This window comes from Giraffa tippelskirchi, chromosome 1 (assembly GCF_054371585.1).
Source record: "Giraffa tippelskirchi isolate mGirTip1 chromosome 1, T2T-mGirTip1v1.2.pri, whole genome shotgun sequence".
Taxonomy (NCBI): domain Eukaryota; kingdom Metazoa; phylum Chordata; class Mammalia; order Artiodactyla; family Giraffidae; genus Giraffa; species Giraffa tippelskirchi.
Window position 1 is genome coordinate 148,993,107 of NC_137275.1, and position 23,932 is coordinate 149,017,038.

Consider the following 23,932-nt stretch of genomic DNA (forward strand, 5'->3'; position numbering starts at 1 on the left):
GAAATTTTTACTAATTCTCAGGGACCTTTTTTTTAAAAACACTTTTTTTGGAAAATATAATGTAGTTATGGTCTAATCATATGTAGAATCTACCATATATTTTATTTGAAAATAGGTCCTACACATTAAATTTATAAGGATCTTGTATCCACCTTAATAATAGCTCTTACTGATTTCCTGATCAAAGTGTCTTTCTTCTCACTATAGCAGCCAGCATCTCCAATTTTCCCCACCTCTCCAAATTTTTCCATTCTCTGTATTTTTTTTAATTTAGAAAGACAAAATACTTTCTTCCAAAATATTGAACTTCTCAAGGATTTAGATCTTGTTGCATTTCTCTCTCTGGGTTGGTGATAAAAGTAAATATTTGCAGGTTGTACAAAGAACAAATAATGGATTGCTTGGTATAGATGGAGAAATGTCAAGGATTCATTCAGTTCTTTCCAGAAGAAGGTGGAATGCATATATACAAATAAAAATACATATTAAGTAAAGTGGGGACTTCTGGCAAGTCCACATTTCCTTTTCCATATGTTTTCTAACTCTATTAGCTTGCAGACTCTGTTTTGCAATGACGAGTATCCACCCAGATTCCATCAAAAGATAGCCGTTCTGAGTGCCCACAAACTCCAGTTAATATGGGAAATTGTATGGGATGGGAGAGACTCTGGATATCTCTCATTCAGGAGTTCAACTGGTATATCTTCGTTTTGTCTTTCTTTCTTTCTTTTTTTAAAGAATTTCTGCCTGAATGATAAAACAGTTAGGAGAGTACAAGCTCCTCGAAGCAATGAAACCGTGTATATCATGAAACGGACTGTGAGCTAAGATCACATCCATCATCATGAGTAAAAGGTCTTTGATACTCTCTGTGTAATTCCTTCTGTGTAATTACACACACAACTCCGGTTTATGGTATATAGAGATTGAATTACAATCCTTGGATACATGCTTAAGAGTTTTTGTTGTCTCTATCAGAAAGAAATTTTTAGAGCCTGTGGCTTATGAGCTACAGATTTAACAAGTGCTACTAGTGATTCTTTCCATTTGTTTGTGTGCAGAAATGGCTCTGACTAAACAGATTTTTTTTCAATTTCTTTATATTTGTTGAAATAGGCAATTGTTCCTAATTTAACTACAAGAAGAATAATTTCATTTGTATTGCATGAAAAATACTGGTTTCTAATTTTATTATAGCATGTTTTCCAATAAAAATTATTAAAACATGTAGATAATGCTGCCAGTGGTAATTCAATAAGTTAGAAAATAATTAGGATTATCCTTAAGCTAGGATCTCTGAGTGTATTGAGCAATTTTGGAGGCTGTTCTGCTATACCCTTACCTTCTGTAATACTAGAAGCTATTTAGCACATCGTAGGTGTCATAATAGATTTGTGGTGTAGAAAAGAGTTTGTGCACAATTGTGTGAGAGGATAACCTAAAAGGTAGTAAAAAGCTCAGAGTCAGCACGAAAATTGTATTAAACTTTTCCAGGGATTCTTCTACTGATGGCATTAAAAGAAGAAAAAGAGGAGGAAACCTGTAAGCAAAACAAACCAAAAGAATTCCTCCAAAGAAAAAACAAAAGTCACCCCATATATCCCCAGCTGCAAAAGGGGATAAGCCATCTGTGGGGTTCTGGCCACATGTTTTCAGTCTCTGCCTCTGTGGTCATGTCACCTGCCCTTCTTCTGTGTCTCTTCTTTTGCCTCCCTCTTGTAAGAACATTCACGGTTGCATTTAGGATTCATCTGGATAATCTAAATACTCCATTTCAAAATTCTGAATTGAATCACACTTGCAAAGTTTCTGTTCCCATATAAGGTAACATTCACAGACTCCAGGAATGATGATGTGGATATTTTTGTGGGTCTTTATTCAGCCGACCCCACCTCTCTATCTGTTCTCTTTCTTGAACACTAACTAGTTGGATTAACTCTTGACTTACCTTCTCTCTCCTATTTTCCTCAGATGTCTTTGTGTTCTATCTTCTGTCCTTTCAATTATATTTTCTGAAACTTCTTTTGAAATTTTAGCTTCTCTGGTCAAGTATTTAATTTCCAAACATTACTTCTTGCTTTCTTAATACTGTTTAAAATATAACATTGTGTTATTATTTCATGGATATAATATTTCCTCAAATGTGTTGTGGATCTTAGCTATCAGTTTCATTCATATTTAAGAATGAGGCATCTCAAGGTCATTTCTGTCTAAAGTTTGTTGACAGGCAAGAATGTGCTAAGACTTTGTGGGTAGTTGCTTTTTACCCAGCTGTTAATTTTCCCTAGAGAAGAGACCTATATCATACATACAAGTTTTCATCTACTTTCTAAGTCCGTTTGTTTGCCAACTTCCAGATTTTGTATTCTTTTCTCATCTGGTATTGTTATCTTTAAAAGAGTGAGATAAAATTCACATAACATCAAAGTAAACATTTAAATGTGGATAATTCAGTGCATTTGGTACACTAACAATATGTGCAATCACCACATCCATCTAGTTCCAAAATATTTTTATGCTCCCTCAAAGAAACTCCATACCAGTTCAACAGTCACTCCTCATTCCTCCCGAGCCACCCCAGCCCTTGGCAACCACCAATCTGTTTCTGATCACTATGGATTTACCTTTTCTGAGTATTTTATATAAATGGGATCATAAAATATATGATTTATGTGACTGCCTCCTTTCACTTAGAGTTAAATTTTCAAGGGTCACCCACTTTGTAGCATGGGTTAGCATTTCATTTATTTTTATTGCTGAATAATATTCAATTGCATGGATATGACCCATTTTGTTTATCCATTCATCAGCTGATTGGCTCATCTTCTGTCATCTTACTATTCTGTTTGGCTGAGTGGACTTGTGCTACTTTATACTTTCACTGACAATTTTTTAGGATTTGGAAAATAAGCAGAGAAAAATATATGTTTAAAATCCACCATATTTAACAAAAAGTTACGCCATTGTTTTAAACTAACCATGCAGACATGTTGTACTTCTCTTGACTAATACATAATTAAAAACTAGGTTTGTACAAAACAAATTGGAATGGGCATTGTTCACTAACAGTCCACAATTAAAATAATGTTATTCCTTATCAAGAATTTATATTCATATTCTTTAATATATTAGAGTTGGCTTTTCAAATAGCCTCTTAAACTATTTTATTTTTATTTCTTTGTTTTTACTTTTCAATTACATGTAGTTATATATTATGTCATCATTAACTCTTTTTTTTTTTATAAATTTATTTATTTTAGTTGGGGGCTAATTACTTTACAATATTGTAATAGCTTTTGCCATACATTGAAGATGGAGCCCTGGCTCCTGTCTGCATTAAATGTTCCTCTGGTGACGTGAATCCACTGTCAGCGCTCAGATCCACTGCTTAGCAGAAGAATTAATTCATAGCTCACTGTGTGAGACTTTGCCATTCTTTAGTTCTTCGAGGTAACAGACTGGTTGTATTACTTTTATGTTCTTCTCTCTGCTGACAGTGTCACCCTAGGCACATCTGAGACCCTGAAACCATCTTTGAGATGCATGTCTTATTGGTGAGCTTCCTCCCCACCTTTTCTCTTGTTTCTCTTATGAATCTCTAGCTGTTGATTGTACAAGATGTGCTTTTGTTCCCCATTTGTTGCTTGGCTTCAGTATGCCGTCTCAGTCTTCTTAAATGTCACCTTCTCAATATTTTCTTCCTATTTCTCCCAGTGTTTTTACTTTTCCATTTAAAACAAACACAAACATGGCAACTCCTGCAGCCTCTGGCAGCTGGCAGTCTGCATGCCTGGCTGCTCCCACCTTGGAGGTACAGATTATCCTGGCAGACTGTTGAAAGCTGTTGCGGCTTAAGGAGCAGCTGGTTTTTCTTCTCTTTCTTTATTTTTTTAAATTTAAACCTTAGTTTACTTTCACTTTTATTTATCAAATTAATGTGTGTTTCCTATGGTAGAAAATTTGGAGAGTTAAGTCTAAAGATCCAAAAAACAACTGAAATAATTTGTGCAACTTTCTCCTTTATAGTCAACAACCAATTTCAGCTCCAGAAATTCCTACTTGTATGTCCCCGGGTTACTTCTTTTCCCTGAGTCTGTAGCCTTATATGTTAAAGATGGATGATAACAAAAACCTGACAGAAATAATGGGAAAAGACATGAAGGATAACTCACACAAAAAATATAAAATCCCTATTAAACATATGAAAAAATATTCAATTTCACTCATAAGATAAATGCTAATTAATGGCAAAAATGTAAGGCTTGACAGCGCACTTTGGCAGTGAGGCAGGGGACAAGTAGGCACTCTTCAATATCACACAACTTTATAGAGGGGAATTTGACACTTCTTACACAGACTGCATGTATGTTTACATTTTGTTCCAATAATCCTGCTGCAGAGAATTTACTCTGAAGATGTATTTTCACAATATGAAATATACATGCCCAAGATTACTCATTGCAACATTATTCACAATTGCAAAATATTGGAAGTGACCTAAATCCTCAAAAATAGGAGATTTTTGTTGAACAAACTATGAAATATTTATATTAAGAGGACCATGCAACATTAAGAAAGAAGGATAAATAGCTTCATAAACAGAAGAAAAAGCAAAGGCAAAAGAGGACTGTATATACAGTATAATACCTTTGTGTAAGAAACATAGATAATAATAAAAAACACATTGTAAGAAAGATCAGTCAGAAGCTAATGAGATTGATTACCTACAAGGGGTGGATAGGAACAGGGTAGAAAACATAGGAAAGTGAGTATATTTCTTGTGCAGTTTTTTTATTTTTGGCATCATGCTAATGTTATTTCACTTTCAAAAAATTTGAATCAATAAGAATATAGTGGAAAAAACCTTAGAATATAAATAGAAGTAGATGAACCCAACTTTCAAATAAATTAACTCAGAATTGTGAAAAAGAACTAAATTAAGTATCTTTGAACATGGTAATTTTGCTATCATCAGTCAAAAGATAAATTTGAACTATATGTATTAGGTTAGTTTTTTTGCATTATATGAATTTAGCAATTATGAGATTACTCTCTGTATATGGTAGCACTGAACAGATGAGTAAATATTAATACACTGATTTTACTGGCAGCCAGAATTCTCACAGTTGGGGAAAAGGGATATAGACAATTATCTATAGATGTTACAATAGTAGGTGAAAATTTGATGAATGATGCATTTATACATACACTCAAAGAATCAAAAAAAGGTAACTATAGTGGACAAATCTGGTTGATACTACCTGATGGCTTCAGCCTTATTTAACATCTCCAGTTATGTGGTAAACTGACATCATGTGCCTCTTGATATGATGCACTGAGGACACAATATCACATGTATGGTACTCCTGTCAAACATGAAAGAAAATTTGTGGGGAAATTTACAAAGCACATGGCCCATGCACTTAAAACACGTCCATGCCATGAAAAACAAAAATTGAGGAAATGCTTCAGATTAGAGACGACTGAAGAGACACAACATCTGAATGCAGGGAGTGATCCTGGATTGGATCCTGGATTTGAAAAAAATTGATATATAGGACATTATGGGGAGAAGATCTTGTATTGTGTGAGTGTGTAATTTCCTGACGTGATCACTCTACTGTGGGTGTGAAACAAAATGCTTGTTCTAAGGAAATACGCAATGAAGTGCTTAGGAGTAAGGGGACATGATTTATACAAGTTACTCAGCTTGTTCAGAAAATGTATGTACATGTGTGTGTGGAGAGAGATACACAAAAAGAGAGAGAGAAACATGGCAAAATATTAATTGGTAAATACAAGTGAAGGGTACAGAGGTATTCTTTGTAGTATTCCTGTAAGTTTTCTTTGAGTGAGAAGTTATTTCAAAAGAGTTATTAAAGTTAAAATAAAGACACAGTAGGAGTACTTAGGTTATTGGTATAAGGACTAAGTTGAATAATCTAAAAAATATTTTAACAGAGGGCCTGACATAGAGGGGAAAACTCAATTAATTGCTTGACATTATTGAACTAAAATGAATAAATCACTATAGTAATATTTTATTACTATAGAAATTAATAGTCACTATCAATGTATTAACATCAGCACATGCATCAAAACACTTGTTATCAATATTATATTAATATTTGATCTACATATCATTTATTGATATAGCATTTATACTTTAATATTAATTACTACTACTATCAATATATACATATTTATTGGTACAATAAATGACTTTATTAAAATAATATTATACAATAATTATACTTTTTCACTTAAATTATATCATGAGTGATTTTTAATGATATGTAATGAAAGTCTTTTCTAATTTTGAGTGTTTATTTCTACTTTTATTTTTTAATTCTTTTATAAGTAACATCTTACTTATAAATTTTTAAAATAACTTATAAAAACTATAAATTTCTGTCCCTTTTCCTGACTGTATAGGACAAGGAGTAATATTGCAAAGTCAAAGGGACAAACAGTTTAAAAACTCTTTGGTTAGCTGCTAGTAGTTTTGCAGAACAATCTTCCCCTTTTTCTCTTGCACTGTCAGGCTATAAATGTGTCTGTTTTATCTGTCCTCATCAACATTGCATGTTATCAGTTATTTTACTTTTTAGAAGGAGCTGATTCTTAGGAATTAAACTGTTTCTGAGTGGTAGAATTTTGCTAGTTTTTAAAACTTTCCACTTTATACTTTTGTTTATGACTTGGGGTTTCCCTAAGAAGAATGATCAAAAACATCCCAATGAAATAATTCTTTAAAAAAAAGATGAGCTTAGTTGGTCAAAATAATAGTGGAACCAGTATAGACTGTATGGTTTCTATATTCACTAGGAAAATCATGCTGTCACCCAGGAAAATTAGTTTCACAAATGCTTGGACCTCAGATAGATTTTCCGGGAGGACAGATAGACATGGATTCAAATCTTGGTTCTTTCATCTACTAGCTCCTGGCTTTGGGCAAATTATTGGACTTTTCTAAGTTTTTGTTTTCTGCTGACAAAGTAAAAATAAAACCACCTTCTTCATGGCGTTTTTGGGAGGTTTAAGAAAGGTAATACAGGAACCGTGCCTGTAACTTCCAAAATGCTTTATAAATATTAGTTTAAAAAATTATCATGCAATTGACAGTGTTTTCAGTTATAATCTTACAGGAAGTGAAGCAGTGGGTGTTGCAAGCTTATAGGTAGTTTCTCTTAATCTAAGTCAGGAGAATATCACCAAAGTGTACCTAAGAAAGTGAATTTTCTGTGAGGTTAAAAGTTGTCCTAGGATTTGGATCCATGACTCCAGTGATCTTAGTTTAATAATACATTGAACAAAAGGTCTGCAGGTCAGATGACCACATCCTAAATACTTGATTATGTTACTGCACTAACAGGAGAGAGACCACCAAAGAACAACTTTTGCTAATTTGATGCTGACCTAAGACTTTTAGAAAGGAGAACTTTTATTTGGTTTGATTCTGAAAGCAACAAAACTAACAGTTTTGTTTATATCTAAAAATGCTGTCAAACAGTACTTAGATTACTTACGAATCAGACATGTTGGAAAAGATATGGCCGTTTCCAGTTTCTTTAAATCAATTTTGACTTGGGGTTAGAATGAAAAAAATGTGCAATATATTCTACCACCAAAAGATCTCTTCACAGGGTAATTGTCTGTTTTTAAGTGACTGGAAAGAAAATATATTTCCTTCACCGCTAGGTTATCATTGTGAAACTGGATTATCAGTTGTAAAAATGCTCTTAATTTAAGGTTTAAAGGGAATGGATGCTGAAAAATTAAGTTTCTATTTATCTTTCCAGGAAGCAGTCATCATAAAATGCATTCCCTTGCCTCTTGATAGTTAGCAGATGCTACTACACCCCCACAAAATATGCCCCCAGAGCTTTAGCCTATGAAGTAGGATCTGCCACAAATGTCTGAGGATATTTACTTGGCCAAGATTTATGTTACACATTGAAATCAAGTCTCGTTTTAAAGGAAATAATCTATTTGATTAATATTTATGCATACTCATGAATAATTTGAAAACATATGCTATGAATTTCTAGGGTAGAGTGGTGAGACAATGTGCCAAAAATATGCATGGATGCATAGGCACAGAAATGGATGGAAGAAATTCCATTTCTCTTTGGATAGTGTTTTTTCTTCTGAATTCCCTTTTCAATCTGTGGAATAGGGTTCCATCAATCTACATTGATGATAACTCCTTTTAAATGTCGAGATAAATTCAGTTATACCTGAAGATACCAAGGTGAAGGGTCTTTCTTTCTGGGAGCTTATGGAAAGAGATGGGAAATTTCATCAGCTACGGTGGTAAAAGGCCTCCCTAACTTGCCATCCAGGAGTGCTTCATGTGGCGGTAGTTCAGGGACTGTGCTAAAGTGGTGTAGGTCACATTTTCAAATCTTGCTTTATCTTCAGATTCTCCAGTGATCAAATGGCTCAACCTGTGACTGTGGTGACTGGCCTTTCAAGAAGGGAATTTATGATTATTTTTGTGAAAACTGAATTACTGCTGAAATGTTGTGACTTACATGGAACAGAGTACCACTTGCTGTTGACTGATCATTCCCATGCAATCTAAGGGCACTTCATTAGGAGACTGAGGGATTCCTCCCTTTCTACGCTTTTGTTCTTGGCAAGCAGAGTGTTGCAGCATTTTAAGAACAGCTCCAAAGCACCAAAACTTGGCAAATTTGTCACCTTCCATTGTAATCATAATGGGGATGGTTTGGGATTACTCTAATTGAATATAAGAAGATGGCTTCAAAACAAAAATTCTTACATCACTCTCCACTGCAGCCCTCAAACTTCACTGCTGCTAAGTCGCTTCAGTTGTGTCCAACTCTGTATGACCCTATGGACAACAATCCACCAGGCTCCTTCGTCCGCAGGATTCTCTAGGCAAGAATATTGGAGTGGGTTGCCATTTCCCTCTCCAAACTTCACTAACTTCTCCCTAATTCCAATTTTAATTATACTACCAAAATGACTAGTACATCTGAATATTTTCAAATATAAAAGTTGGAAATGTACACTTCACATTTGACATTTATTGGGAGACATCTAAAAAGCTCCATGTTAGTTCAAGGCACTGACATCTCTTACAAGTGATGGATAATTCATTAATAAGTGTTAAAAATTATCTTATATTTAGGAATATTTGAAGTCTTTCTAGCAACCTTATTGTTTACCTATGTTAAAGATTCTCCTTGCTCCACTTGGTCCAGTCTTTTCAATTTATTGGTATTTCTGTGAATATAGAAATAATAGAACTTGTCTTTATTGTTTGTATCTCTTATTCCAACTAACCCCAAATTGAAGCTAAGATCCTTGTCTGCTTAAAGTCAGATCACCTTAGTCAGCAAAGAGGATTCACTTTTGTGTTTATATGCCGTTTTAAAGTGTTTCCTTAAATCATGGCATGCCATTAATCTCAAGCAGAAATAGAAGTTTCAGCCATTACTTAATCATCCATTTAAGAAATTAATCATATTATAGTGGAAAATTCATCAAACTGTGCAGAGCATTAGGGAAAAAAGTAAAATTATCAGTATATCACAAAACAGCCAATGGTTGATCTCAGAAAATGATCGTAAAATCTGACTTTTAGAATTTAAAAACTCACTTGGGTCTCATAAGGTATTTAACTGCTACCAGTTTGCTGTGTTAAAGAGATGGCTTCTATTCTTTTGATCCAATATATAAGCTTAAAATATAGTTCTGCCTCAGAGGATATATGTTTGCTTCTAACCCAAATTAGATCATGCTTACTTTCAGTGAATGCAAAGACAAAATAGACGTCTGACTTTTCTTTTTACCCTTGAAGGTAAAGATGCTTCCAGATAATTAGCTTCTCGTAAGAGCCTTTCAGGTTTGGTGAAAGTATGTTTTAGAGAGAAGATGATCTTGGTTATTTAGAGAGTATTTAGATACGATTCCTTCCTTCTGCTTCATGGAAAGCACAATAGATAGGGTATCATAAACATCTCTATTCCAATCCCAGTCCAGCCAGTTGGACACGAATTTCTCTAGGTCAGTTTGCTCATCAGTAAAATCAGAAGGATAATGCCTCCTCTATTCACCTCAAAGTTTGGAGGATTAAATAAAATCATGAATGCAAATATAGAATCATGAACCATAACACTATTTGTGGAGACAGGAAAAATATTCTTTGAGGAGAAAGTATAAGCTCTGTAATCTTTAATTTATTCCTTGCTTTCCAGAAGCCCTGTTTCCTTTGATTCAATCTTGGCTAACATAACCACAGCTAAAGCCAGACTGTTGATCCAGAAATTGTTACATAAGGATATTGGGAATGTTGGCAAGATCAGAAGTTCTCAAACTTTTGGTCTCAGGGTTGCTTTGTACTCTCAAAATTTTACTGAACATCCTACAGAGCTTTCATGTATTTGAGTTACACCTATATTTAGTATATTAGAAATTAAAACAGAAATATTTAACTATTTAAAGGAACAAAAGTAAATTTATTACATTACCATAAATATTCTAGTGGAGAATAATTAATTTTGACAGAAAAATAACCCTGAGAAAGGAGTGTTGTTTTGCATTTTTTTGCAAATCACTTTAATGTCTAGCAATACAAAACAGCTGGATTTTCACAGCTGCTTCTGCATTCAATCTCTTGTAACATCACATAGCCTCTAGAAAACTAAGTTTATACCCATGAGGGAATAAGGAAGAGAATATCTTAATATTGTAAACATAATTTTGATCTCATGAAGTCCTGAAACAATCTTGGGAACCCCCAGGTATTCCTGGCTACCTTTGAGAAGTTTTGGCTTAGAAGGTACTTAAAACATACATTCATCCTGCATTGTGATGAGGGTAAAGCCTATTAGAATGATATCTTAATCTGATTTAGTAACCAAAAGTGTTTTTTTCTAGGCTACTGTTTAAAAACCTGTTACTGATAATCGCCTATGAATTTAACAATTACTCTTTTTTAAAATTGAGAGGTAGTTGAGATATAACACTGTGTAAGTTTGTATACAATGTGTTGACTTGATATATTTGTATTTTGTGAAATGATTGCCACGGTAGTGTTACCTAAACCCTTAACAGTTATTCTTATGGCTAAATATACTAATTTGTTTTCAGGAAACTGAGTTTTCTGTACTTCACTTGTATATAAAGGGACTAAAAATACCTTTTTTATTGTCAGAAACCTATCAGTACTTCTCTGACTTTTTTTTTTATTGTATAATTGGTAAAATAAGATTACAGACTTACTTATTCAACCAATTTCGGAGAAGGCAATGGCACCGCACTCCAGTACTCTTGCCTGGAAAATCCCATGGATGGAGGAGCCTGGTAGGCTACAGTCCATGGGGTCGCTAAGAGTCAGACACGACTGAGCGACTTAGTGCTTATATCACAAGTAGTTCTTTACTTTATTGGAACTCTTTACTTTTAGTAGAAGCCAGGAAATGCCTCCACTTTCAGACCACTCAGATCCCTTATTGTAAACTCCTATAATGCCTGCACTTTCCCCTCTTAGTACTCATCACATTCTAATTTCTAGCTCACTGTTCATCAGCCACCGGATGGTAAGCTTAATGCAGGCAGAACTCACACCTGCCTCGTTCACTGGTATATTCCTGATACATAGCAGACTCTGGACAGGTTTTTATGGAGTGAATAGTGTTGCAATGAATCTGCAGTGAATAATGTTGTAGAATTAGAGTTAGGCTAGGTTTGACTAGACTTGAAAGTTAATGTAATTATTTTAAATCCTGCTTTAAAATGCTATAGCTAAAATATACTTTATAACAGCAATTTCAGACCTGAAATATACCCAAGAGAAAATAGTACATCAGTTCAGTTCAGCCGCTCCGTCGTGTCCAACTCTTTGCGACCCCATAAATTGCAGCACTCCAGGCCTCCCTGTCCATCACCAACTCCTGGAGTTTACCCAAACCCATGTCCATCAAGTCAGTGATGCCACTCAACCATCTCATCCTCTGTCGTCCCCTTCTCCTCCTGCCCCCAATACTTTCCAGCATTAGGGTCTTTTCCAATGAGTCAACCCTTCGCATGAGGTGGCCAAAGTATTGGAGTTTCAGCTTCAACATCAGTCCTTCCAATGAACACCCAGGACTGATCTCCTTTAGGATGGACTGGTTGGATCTCCTTGCAGTCCAATGGACTCTCAAGAGTCTTCTCCAACACCACAGTTCAAAAGCATCAATTCTGCGGTGCTCAGCTTTCTTCACTGTCCAACTCTCACATCCATACATGACCACTGGAAAAACCATAGCCTTGACTAGATGGAGTTTTGTTGGCAAAGTAGTATCTCTGCTTTTAAATATGCTATCTAGGTTGGCCATAACCTTCCTTCCAAGGAGTAAGTGTCTTTTAATTTCATGGCTGCAATCACCATCAGCAGTGATTTTGGAGCCCCCCAAAATAAAGTCTGACACGGTTTCCACTGTTTCCCCATCTATTTCCCATGAAGTGATGGGGCCAGATGCCATGATCTTAGTTTTCTGAACATTGAGCTTTAAGCCAACTTTTTCACTCTCCTCTTTCACTTTCATCAAGAGACTCTTTAGTTCTTCTTCACTTTCTGCCATAAAGGTGGTGTCATCTGCATATCTGAGGTTATTGATATTTCTCCTGGCAATCTTGATTCCAGCTTGAGTTTCTTCCAGCCCAGTGTTTCTCGTGATGTACTCTGCATATAAGTTAAATAAGCAGGGTGATAATATACAGCCTTGACGTACTCCTTTTCCTATTTGGAACCAGTCTGTTGTTCCATGTCCAGTTCTAACTGTTGCTTCCTGACCTGCATACAGGATTCTCAAGAGACAGGTCAGATGGTCTGGTATTCCCATCTCTTTCAGAATTTTCCACAGTTTACTGTGATCCACACAGTCAAAGGCTTTGGCATGGAGCAGCCATGAAGAAATACCCCACGTCCCAGGTAAGAGAAACCCAAGTGAGACGGTATGTGTTGCGAGAGGGCATCAGAGGGCAGACACGCTGAAACTAAAATTACAGAAAACTAGCTAATCTGATCACATGGACGACAGCCTTGTCTATCTCAGTGAAACTAAGCCATGCCGTGTGGGGCCACTCAAGATGGATGGGTCATGGTGGAGAGGTCTGACAGAATGTGGTCCACTGGAGAAGGGCATGGCAAACCACTTCAGTATTCTTGCCTTGAGAACCCCATGAACAGTATGAAAAGGCAAAAAGATAGGACACTGAAAGATGAACTCCCCAGGTCAGTAGGTGCCCAATATGCTACTGGAGATCAGTGGAGAAATAACTCCAGAAAGAATGATGGGATGAAGCCAAAGCAAAAATGATACCCAGCTGTGGATGTGACTGGTGATAGAAGCAAAGTCTGATGCTGTAAAGAGCAATATTGCACAGAAACCTGGAATGTTAGGTCCATGAATCAAGGCAAATTGGAAGTGGTCAAACAGGAGATGGCAAGAGTGAACGTCGACATTCTAGGAATCAGAGAACTAAGATGGACTGGAATGGGTGAATTTAACTCAGATGACCATTATATCTACTACTGTGGGCAAGAATCCCTTAGAAGAAATGGAGTAGCCATCATGGTCAACAAAAGAGTCCAAAAGGCAGTACTTGGATGCAATCTCAAAGATGACAGAATGATCTCTGTTCGTTTCCAAGGCAAACCATTCAATATCACAGTAATCCAAGTCTATGCCCCAACCAGTAATGCTGAAGAAGCTGAAGTTGAATGGTTCTATGAAGACGTACAAGACCTTTTAGAACTAACACACAAAAAAGACGTCCTTTTCATTATAGGGGACTGGAATGCAAAAGTAGGAAGTCAGGAAACACCTGGCGTAACAGGCAAATTTGGCCTTGGAGTACAGAATGAAGCAGGGCAAAGGCTAATAGAGTTTTGCCAAGAGAACATACTGGTCATAGCAAACACCCTATTCCAACAACACAAGAGAGGACTCTACATGTGGACATCACCAGATGGTCAACACCGAAATCAGATTGATTATATTCTTTGCAGCCAAAGATGGAGAAGCTCTATACAGTCAGCAAAAACAAGACCGGGAGCTGACTGTGGCTCAGATCATGAACTGCTTGTTGCCAAATTCAGACTTAAATCGAAGAAAGTAGGGAAAACCACTAGTCCATTCAGGTATGACCTAGATCAAATCCCTTATGAGTATACAGTAGAAGTGACAAATAGATTTAAGGGACTAGACCTGATAGACAGAGTGCCTGATGAACTATGGACAGAGGTTCGTGACATTGTACAGGAGACAGGGATCAAGAAAATCCCCATGGAAAAGAAATGCAAAAAAGCAAAATGGCTGTCTGAGGAGGCCTTACAGATAGCTGGGAAGATAAGAGAAGCGAAAAGCAAAGGAGAAAGGGAAAGATATTCCCATCTGAATGCAGAGTTCCAAAGAATAGCAAGGAGAGATAAGAAAGCCTTCCTCAGTGATCAGTGCAAAGAAATAGAGGAAAACAACAGATTGGGAAAGACTAGAGATCTCTTCAAGAAAATGAGAGATACCAAGGGAACATTTCATGCAAAGATGGGCTCGATAAAGGGCAGAAATGGTATGGACCTAACAGAAGCAGAAGATATTAAGAAGAGGTGGCAAGAATACATAGAAGAACTGTACAAAAAGGATCTTCATGACCCAGATAATCACGATGGTGTGATCACTCACCTAGAGCCAGACATCCTGGAATGTGAAGTCAAGTGGGCCTTAGAAAGCATCACTACAAACAAAGCTAGTGGAGGTGATGGAATTCCAGTTGAGCTATTTCAAATCCTGAAAGATGATGCTGTGAAAGTGCTGCACTCTATATGCCAGCAAATTTGGAAAACTCAGCAGTGGCCACAGGACTGGAAAAGGTCAGTTTTCATCCCAATCCCAAAGAAAGGCAATGCCAAAGAATGTTCAAACTACTGCACAATTGCACTCATCTCACACGCTAGTAAAGTAATGCTCAAAATTCTCCAAGCCAGGCTTCAGCAATACGTGAACCGTGAACTTCCAGATGTTCAAGCTGGATTTAGAAAAGGCAGAGGAACCATAGATCAAATTGCCGACATCCGCTGGATCATCAAAAAAGCAAGAGAGTCCCAGAAAAACATCTATTTCTGTTTTATTGACTATGCCAAATAGTACATAGGTCCACCCAAAGGCAAATATAAGAATGTTCACAGCAACTTTATTCAGATTGGTCCCAACCCAGAAAAACCCCCAAAAGAAAAATATATAAATAAATTATTGAGTATTCATACAAATGGTATATTACACTATAATAAAAAAGAGAGAAACTATTGGTGAAAATCTTGGATGTATCTCACAAAACTTATGTTGAGTGAAAGACACAAGATAATATATACTGTATGACTCTATGTATATTAAGTTCAAGAACTGGCAAAACCCATCTATAGGTATTTAGACCAGAATAGTTGTCACCTTTGAGTTTCACTGAATGAGGAGGAGGGTGTTGACTGGGCAGGGAAATGAGGGAATCACTGAGGGTGCTCAAGCTATTCTCTGAGTTGATCTGGGTTGTAGTTACATGAGTGGATGTGAGCATGCACATTCATCATGCTCTACACTTAAGTTGAATGTGCTTATATATACTTCACTATATATGGATGGGCATTCTGGTTCTTTCCATTTCTTGGCAACTGTGAGTAGTACTGGTATAAATGTGTCTGTGCAAATATCTCTTTGATATCCTGCTTTCATTTTTGGGAGGGGTATAGATCTAGAAACAGGATTGTGGGATTATGTAAGTCTATTTTTTTTTGTTTTAAGAACTTCCATACTGTTTTCTATAGTGGTTTCACCGTTTTATAATCACATCAACAGTGCACGAGGGGTCCAATTCCTCCATGTGGAATTCTTAAAGACCATCTTTATTCTTTGAGAAATTCTCTGGGAATCGTGACCAGAAGAACCATTTTTTTACACTTTTGAATTTTAAAAATATACTTACTAGATGTAATTTTTCAGAGAAATTTAAGTTCACAGAAAAATCGAATGGAATGTTTCACTCAAAGTGAAAGACACAGAAATTTTTCTTATACTCACTACCCGAATACATGCACAGTCTCCCCAATTCTCATATCTCCCACCAGAGGGGTATCAGTACCATCTAGATTGTATAGTCTATATTAAGGTTCACTCTTGGTGTTGTATGTGCTATGGGTTTGGGCAAATTTGTGAGACATCGATCTACCATACAGAGTAGTTTCACTGCCTTAAAGCTTTTCTGTGTTCTATTTATCCTTCCTTTCCCTTATTCCCTTACTCTTTTTTATTGTCTCCATAGTTTGGCCTTTCCCAGAAGTCATATAGTCAGAATAACACAGTATGTAACCTTTTAGAATGGCTTCTTTCATTTAGAAGTATGCACTTAAATTTCCTCCATCTCTTTTCATGGCTTGATTGCTCCCTTCTCTTTTAAGCGCTTGAGAATTAATGCACCATGTAGTCAAAATAGAAAATAATTTTGTACTATAACTTGCTAAGAGACTCAAACTTAATTATTCCAACCACTAACAGGAAAAGATGATTATGTGATGTGATAGCAATGCTAATTATCACTACAATGGCAATTGAATTACAGTATATAAATCTATCAAATTAACATGTTGTACACCTTGAATTGACACTGCATTTTATGTCAAATATGTTTCAATAAGAAAGGGTTCCCATTGCCTTAAAGATTGAAACTGACATCTCTCATGGTGCCTGACTGTCCTGCCCAGCTGCTTTCCCATGCTTCTTCCTTGTTCCCATTCAGAAAATCTTTCCCCACTCTATGCTGTCCTGTTGTGTCAACATTCATGGCTCCCTCTTCTTTCTTAGTTGCCTTAGGGTTCTACCTTCTGCTAAAACTAGTACGGAAGATGACTCTCTTCCTTCTGGATTGTAAGCCATAGGAACTAGGCCTGGGCTGCTGGTGGTTTTCTTTATCACAAAAAAGCCTCTATATACCAGGAAAAAATATGGTTAACATGCAAATTAAAGCAGAGACAAAGTTTATCAATAGAGAGACAGAGAGCTAATGCTGGATTTGAGCCCCAAGGTTCATTTAAGGTATGAGAGTTGTCTAGGTCCAATGAGCTAATAAATGCATGTAAGTAAAAATGTACATTACGTGGTACATGTTCAATAATTGTTAATGATCCTTAATCACATCTCAGTGTACAAGTTATTTCTGTTGTCTTGTCTTCTCCAAGTGCATTGTAAGGATTTTGAGAGCAGGACTAGATCTTACTTACTCATCTCTGTTCTTCCCAGGATTAGCACAGTGCCTGGCATATACTAAGTTTCAATAACCCTGTTGAAGATAATTTAATAGATCAGCATGTTCTGGTTTCTGCCAGACACATTCATTGTGTGACTTCAGCCTCAGCTTTCTAAGCAAGTCCTGGGGGATTTTTTAATAGATTTGTTCCATTTACTCCTGAGAAAAACATCTTTTGCCTATGGGTGCGTTCTGTTACTTTCAGTGTTCACCTCTTGGACTAACCTACCAGGATTTTTTTTTTTAATGTAGCAACTATTTTTACTTTTTTTTTTTTTATGATGCAAAATACATTATCTTTTGAGAGAGTTGGATTTTTTTTTTTTTTAATCAATTAGCCAGGACTCCCAACTCCTTGTATTAGGCTCGGAAAGATAAAACTGTCCTGGTGCTAAGCTTTGAAAGACCAAATCTCTCACAAAGATAGTTGAAATGTAAAACAATTCAAAACTAAATTGTTTATGTTGCCTTTGGTACATTTCCCCCTTTTCCTGTGAAAGAAGGAGATAAAAAGTATTCTTGATTTTTTTCATGTTTTTAATATGTACATGGAAATCCTAATGTCTGTTTACTTTAATGCTAGTGTTTGAAGCTGTGTTAATTATTAATGAGAAAAGTACCGTGCAGTGGAACGAAATGAGTCAGTTTATTCTGGTTTCCTGCCTCAGTGTGGTAGACAAATATGGAAATGATAATGACAGGAGTTTCCACTTCCACAACCAATAGCTTTGAGTGTGGAGGAAGGGAACCATTTTCTCAAATAGATTCTGTGAAGCACATGTGATTTGAGCATCAGTTCTCATAAAATGAGAGAACTTGAATCTTTCATTCTTTCAGTTCTCCAGCTGGACCATTGGCTCCAAACATAAAACACTGGGAGAAGGATTTTTTTTTTCTTATTAACAGCTGTCTTGCTGGGTGTGTACATGTGTCTATTTAGAAAAGGCTGCCCTTTCAATGTCTCCCCTGTCAGGACACCCTCTTCTGAAACCTTTATTTGGAAGATCTCTTTAAGATATTTTACAGGGAGACTTTTAGATATCTTTTAGAAGTATTGTATATCTTTTATATTTTTTAAAACAAAATCTTTAAAAAAATCTTTTAGAAGTAAAAGTTTTATTTTCTTCCTTTCCAATCCTCATTATTATTATTATTATTATTTTTACTATATTGGCTAGGGTCTTCTACAATGTTAAACTGTGGTGATTGTAGCAGGCGTTTTCTTTTCTTTCTTTACTGGTTACTAAAATTTTGCCATTAAGGATAAGATTTCTCATAGAGGTCTTTGATTGGGTAAAAAGATTTCCATTCTAGTCTTAGCTGACTAATAGTGTTTTTTGTTTGTTTACTTAGTGAGTGTTGAATTTTACTGAATACCACTTTTTGGCATTCATTAAGATAATCATATGGCTTTTTTCCTCCTTCAATATATTAAATTGCTAGATGTTTTTATTTTGAACTGTCATTACAATCCTGAAATAAACCCTATTTTGGTATTATCTCTTTAAAAATACATAGGAAGATTAGATTTGAAGGTGTGTTATATAGAATTTTGCACTTCTGTGTAAAAAAGTGATCTTGGTCTACACTTTAAGAATTTCAAGCAGAGCACATGGCTCTTTTTTCTGCCTTGCTGGGTTTATTTCATTCCCTGTTATTCTCTAGCCATCCCAAACTCTGAGGTCAGCAAGTCTCTGCCTCTATACACTCCCACTAGGTTGTGTTTCTGTTCTTTTCTCATACATAAGGGTGTTAATCTTGCTTTCATTTTATTTACTTATTTGCTTTAATTTGATCTATTTAAAGTGGACCCTTCCATTCCTAGCCAATAGTCTTTTTTGTTGCAGCGTTGTTTCCCATAGCCACTGGGTTTTATAAATTCAGTGGAGGGACTTCCCTGGTGGTTCAGTGGCTAAGACTCCATGCTCCCAATGCAGGGGGCCAGAGTTCAATCCCTGGTCAGGGAACTAGATCCTGCCTGCTGCAACTAAAGATCAGAGATCCCTCGTGTCGAAACTAAGACCCTATGCAGACAGATAAATAAAATAAATATGGAAAAAAAGAATTCAGTGGAAAACCATCTTCACAGTATGATGGATAACACTTCTGTGCTTGGTGTCATCAGCAACACTTAAAAGGCACACTCCTATTTTTTTTTAATATAGGCTTTTGGTGAAAGTGTTGGCTGTGCTCCTTAGAGAATGCTATATTCTATGGCAGTTTAACAAAATTGTACATGTTTACAATCCAAAAAGGTATGGTCATTTCCAACACATGGCATTCTGTATTTTTCATATCACATCTGACCCTAGGGTTACAAATAGAATGACTTCTTTAAAATGCATTTTGTTTCAGTACTAAGTTCAACAACACACGCTTTTAGGGGGAGAATTCTTCGTTGTTTCTTTGGCTAAGTTCTTTTAAAGCATTCTCACTTTGCATTTCAACTCGTTCAAAGAATACTTTATTAAAGTTGATAACTATATTATTTCAACAGCCGCTATCCACTGGCGGAAGATATGAGAAAGACTCACTTATTTGTATAAGTGGGTACCTCAGATTTCAAGATATTTTGGCTAAACTAACTCTAGTTCTGTTTATTCTAATACATGTTCAGCACAAAGTTAGGCCAACCATCATGTGTATAATTAACTTAATGAAAATTACATTTCCTGAAATATGTTGCAATCTAAGTTTTTGTTGCTTTTTGCTTAGAATGCTGAAGGTATTTTTTTTCCCCTACAGAAGTGGTGTAAAACATTTATTTCTGTTTCCATATGAATCCACAAGCTTTATTTAGCCCAGATGTTAGGAGAAGCACATCAATGCAACTACCTACTATCATTCCTTTCTCAACTAATAGCATCTAAAATCATCTTCATTTCTTTGCAGGTGAGATTTTCATAAACTGGGGAATTTTTAAATTTAGTCTGAGAACAGGATTATCTTTCACACTGTGTTTCCTGTCATCATTAAGGCTTTATTTCTTGGTTTTTTAAAAGTTAGTACATGAATCATACATTGTCACTATATTTTGTTTACTAATACTTGTGTGTAGTGAACACTGTTTCCTTATAGAGACCTTAATGGTTCTTGCAGACATTTTCATCCATTTATTCTCAGAGCAAGAGGAAGGAATCAAGAGATTCTTGAAGATTTTGAATTTCTGGTGACTCTGAGTAAGTGTACACGTACCTTTCATTGCTAAAGTATCCATAAAGCATGTTTTAAAATGAAATAATTGTTTTTCTTTCTCCCTTTGAATTCGTTTTCATTTTTTCTTTGCTTTATTCCTTCTTCACATAATTTTCTTCCCTTGCTTCTCCATTTTCTTCTCTCTCCCTCTCATTGCTTCCCAGAGAGAGGGTCTTATGTGGTGACCTTGTTCAGGAAAACCACAGTCTTGTCTGAATTGGATTTACAGTGCCTTGTTCTTTAGGCAAAGGTTTAGAATAACCAGACATGTCTCAATGTAAACATTTCCCCCAAAGCAAGATAACACTCCAACTTCTCTATTTATGGTCAATTTAAAAGTTAGCCCAGATACTAATGCCACTATTTTATTTTTTTCTGGTGGAGATGAAACACAGGAAAGCATTCTATCTTGCAGTTGTTAAGGAACAAAGCTTTCACCCACCCAGTGAATCCCGCCCAGTTTAACTGAATGAATCTCTCTTGAGAGGACATTTCTTGACCTGTAATAGGGTGGAATCGGTGGGGTCATAAACTATATGCAAATGAGATGAGATTTACAGAATTTTTCTGGGTTTTTAAAAAAAAACCAGACACATGAAAAGCCTTATAAACTGAAGAACTAAGGTGGTACTTAAACAACCCCTAGAATCTTCTCTTTTCCTTTAAAGGCTGTTACTAAAGTTCAAAGAGGCCAGGTCCCCTCCCTCTCCCTCCTCCCTTCTGAATGCAGGCCATCTTGTCTGAATTTGAATAAAAACCTTTCAGGATGGGAATTTATTTCTGGAGAGGTTCAGGAAAAAAATGTTTGAAGAGTTTGAAGGTTTAGGAAAAAACTTGTGTGAGTATGAGTGTGGGTGGGTATGAGCATGTCAGTGTGTGTACCTACGCATATGTGTGTTTGCACACACATGGATATGAGGGTGTGTAAATGTGTGTGCTTGCCTGTGAATGCATATGTTTGTGTGTATGTGTGGGTACATGCACACGTGTGGGTGCCTGTGTGTGGTGTGTTGGGTGATTGTGTGGATGGGGTGTGGGTGTGTGCCATGTGTGTGCCTGTGAGTGTGTGTGCCTGTGAGTGTGTGTGCCTGTGTGCTGCGGTGGGAGAGGCAGCTTGGGCTCAGCCAGTGGCAGAGCAGTTAGTACAGAACTAATAGTGAGAAAGGGAGCTGGGGAGAGACTAGGAAGAGACGCCACCGACCTTTAACAAAAGCTCAGTTTTGTCCCTGCGGACCCAGCCGGCAGAAGGGACTGGAGAGCTGTGGCTCTCTGCCAGGGAGGTCGGGCTCCCTGCAAACAGTTGCAGGCATCCCTGATCATGCTCTTTTCCCTGGGAGTCCTGAGCTTGGCAATCGGGAAGTTTTCAAAGCTTCAGCAGCAACCGAAGCCTCGGAGAAGACCAGCAAAGACTGTGGAGTGTGTATGTGAACTTCAATTCTATATTTTCCTATGAGGTGGGTTAATGGATTTTTAGTACAAAGAGAGCTAAAACTCAGCTGACCTGAAAGACTGGAATTTCAGCTCTTCCCCTCCCTGGGCTGTTTTTCCTCCCCCTTCCTCTCAAAGCCCTTTAAATCAGAGATTACCGGGTCAGTGACTCTTATCCTGCCTGCCTGCGCCAAGGGTTTCTAGCTTTTGACTTGGCAAGGAAAACCACTACCTGTAAGTATCTGCTTTATGTATTTCCTCTCCTCTTGACTGTGAACGTTCTGCTAGAATGCCCCAGAGGTTATTTGTGTGGAAGCATTAACTCCGAGAAATGATACAAGAAGTAGATCAAGTCTGCTTGCAAAAGTTTAATTCTCATGTAAACTCACAAGGTGGCAAATTGCAGTGTTAAAGAGCTCTATGCCCCAAATGGGAGGCTGTTTATTACATAACACAAATTTATAGCTCTCTTCTCAATCCATCCCCAATAGCATTCACCAGTGAAATAAACATTTTAATATTCTGAATTGTCCCCTTCCCCCGCCTCCCAAATCAGAATATTTCTTTTCAGCTAAACAAAATGGCAAAGAGAAAAAATGCAAAAATTAACAAAACAAGTAATATCCTCATGGTATAAAGATACAAAAGTTAGGATGAGATGATTTTTGGATAGCTTTGCTTTAGTTTAGTTATATATATATATATTTTTAGTATGGTTTCTTTTTTTATGGAGTTGAAAGCCAGTGTTGGAGAGGCAAAGAAATCATATTGTTCTGAAGTTTCTGACTGATTTTTAATCTCTTTCTTCTGTTTATCTGAATTTGGCCTAGAGACATTTGTGCTGTAGTAAATGATTTCTTTTAGTTGTCATCTGGATCCCAGAAATAATTTTCAAGGCATTTAAGTTTTGTTTCTGTTTTTTTCAACGGTTGTGTGCAGTCTTGTTGTGTGGTATGAATTACAAAGCTTAAAAAGAGCATTTCCGGGGGCTGGTTGGAGTTTATGGCCTGGGAATCTTGGAGAGATTAACCTCTTCAGGACTATTTTACAGACCTGAGCAGGAGATCCAAATGCTTTACAGGTTTCTGCTCTGGAAAAGTGATGCCACCATATTCAGCACTGCTTGAAGCTTGAAGCTTTGCTTCTTAGTCCTCTGCTTTCCTTTGATAAAATTGCCTTCAGAAATAACACTAGGAAAATGTTAACTACTTTCCCTCTTTCTCTTCATCAGAGATCCTCAAAACCCAGTGTCCCTAAGAACCACCTGGGGTAAGGCAGGCACCTAGGCCATACCCCTAGAGGAGTTTAGACTTGGTGGGCTGGGGGTGGGGGGCTGGGGGTGGGTGGGTGGGGCAGGAGTTTCCCCAGGTGATTCTCATGCAGGCAAGCTCACACTTGGATGAGTAGTGCTTTACATCGTCCTTGGCAAATTAAATTCTTGTCACACCCTCAGTTAATGTTAAACCTCACACCTAAATAATAAGCTTGAGTGTGAGCTGATGTTGAACACAAGTTACATGAAGCATGGTTTTGCATGCTTGACTGACAAACCAGAACTTTTAACCAGCTCTCCTGCCTATACATTCCCCATGAGTAAGAAAAGCAGTCAGGGAAAGGTGCCCCTATGACTTGTGTTGGACTGTGTGGTCTGACCTTCTCTGCATGTCTTGGAAACTTGAAGCCCAAGGCTATTCTTAGTTCTTTATCAACCTGATGGGAATGCTCTGCTCTTGGGGACAGATTAGGCTGAGTGGGCTGAACTGAGTGGATTATTTCTTGGGACCTGTTCAGCAGAGGTATAATTCCTAGAAATCTGTTTTGATTGGACAAACCCACCAGGATTGGGAGAAATAGGAAATGATTCCTCCATCATATTGAGGTCCTCTTTAGACAGCATATGGAAGGAAGAACTCAGCTTTCATCCCTGTCACCAGTGACAATGAATGACATAGTATATTTACAGTAAAAAGAATATAGGATATGGTTATCAGTGCCCTTT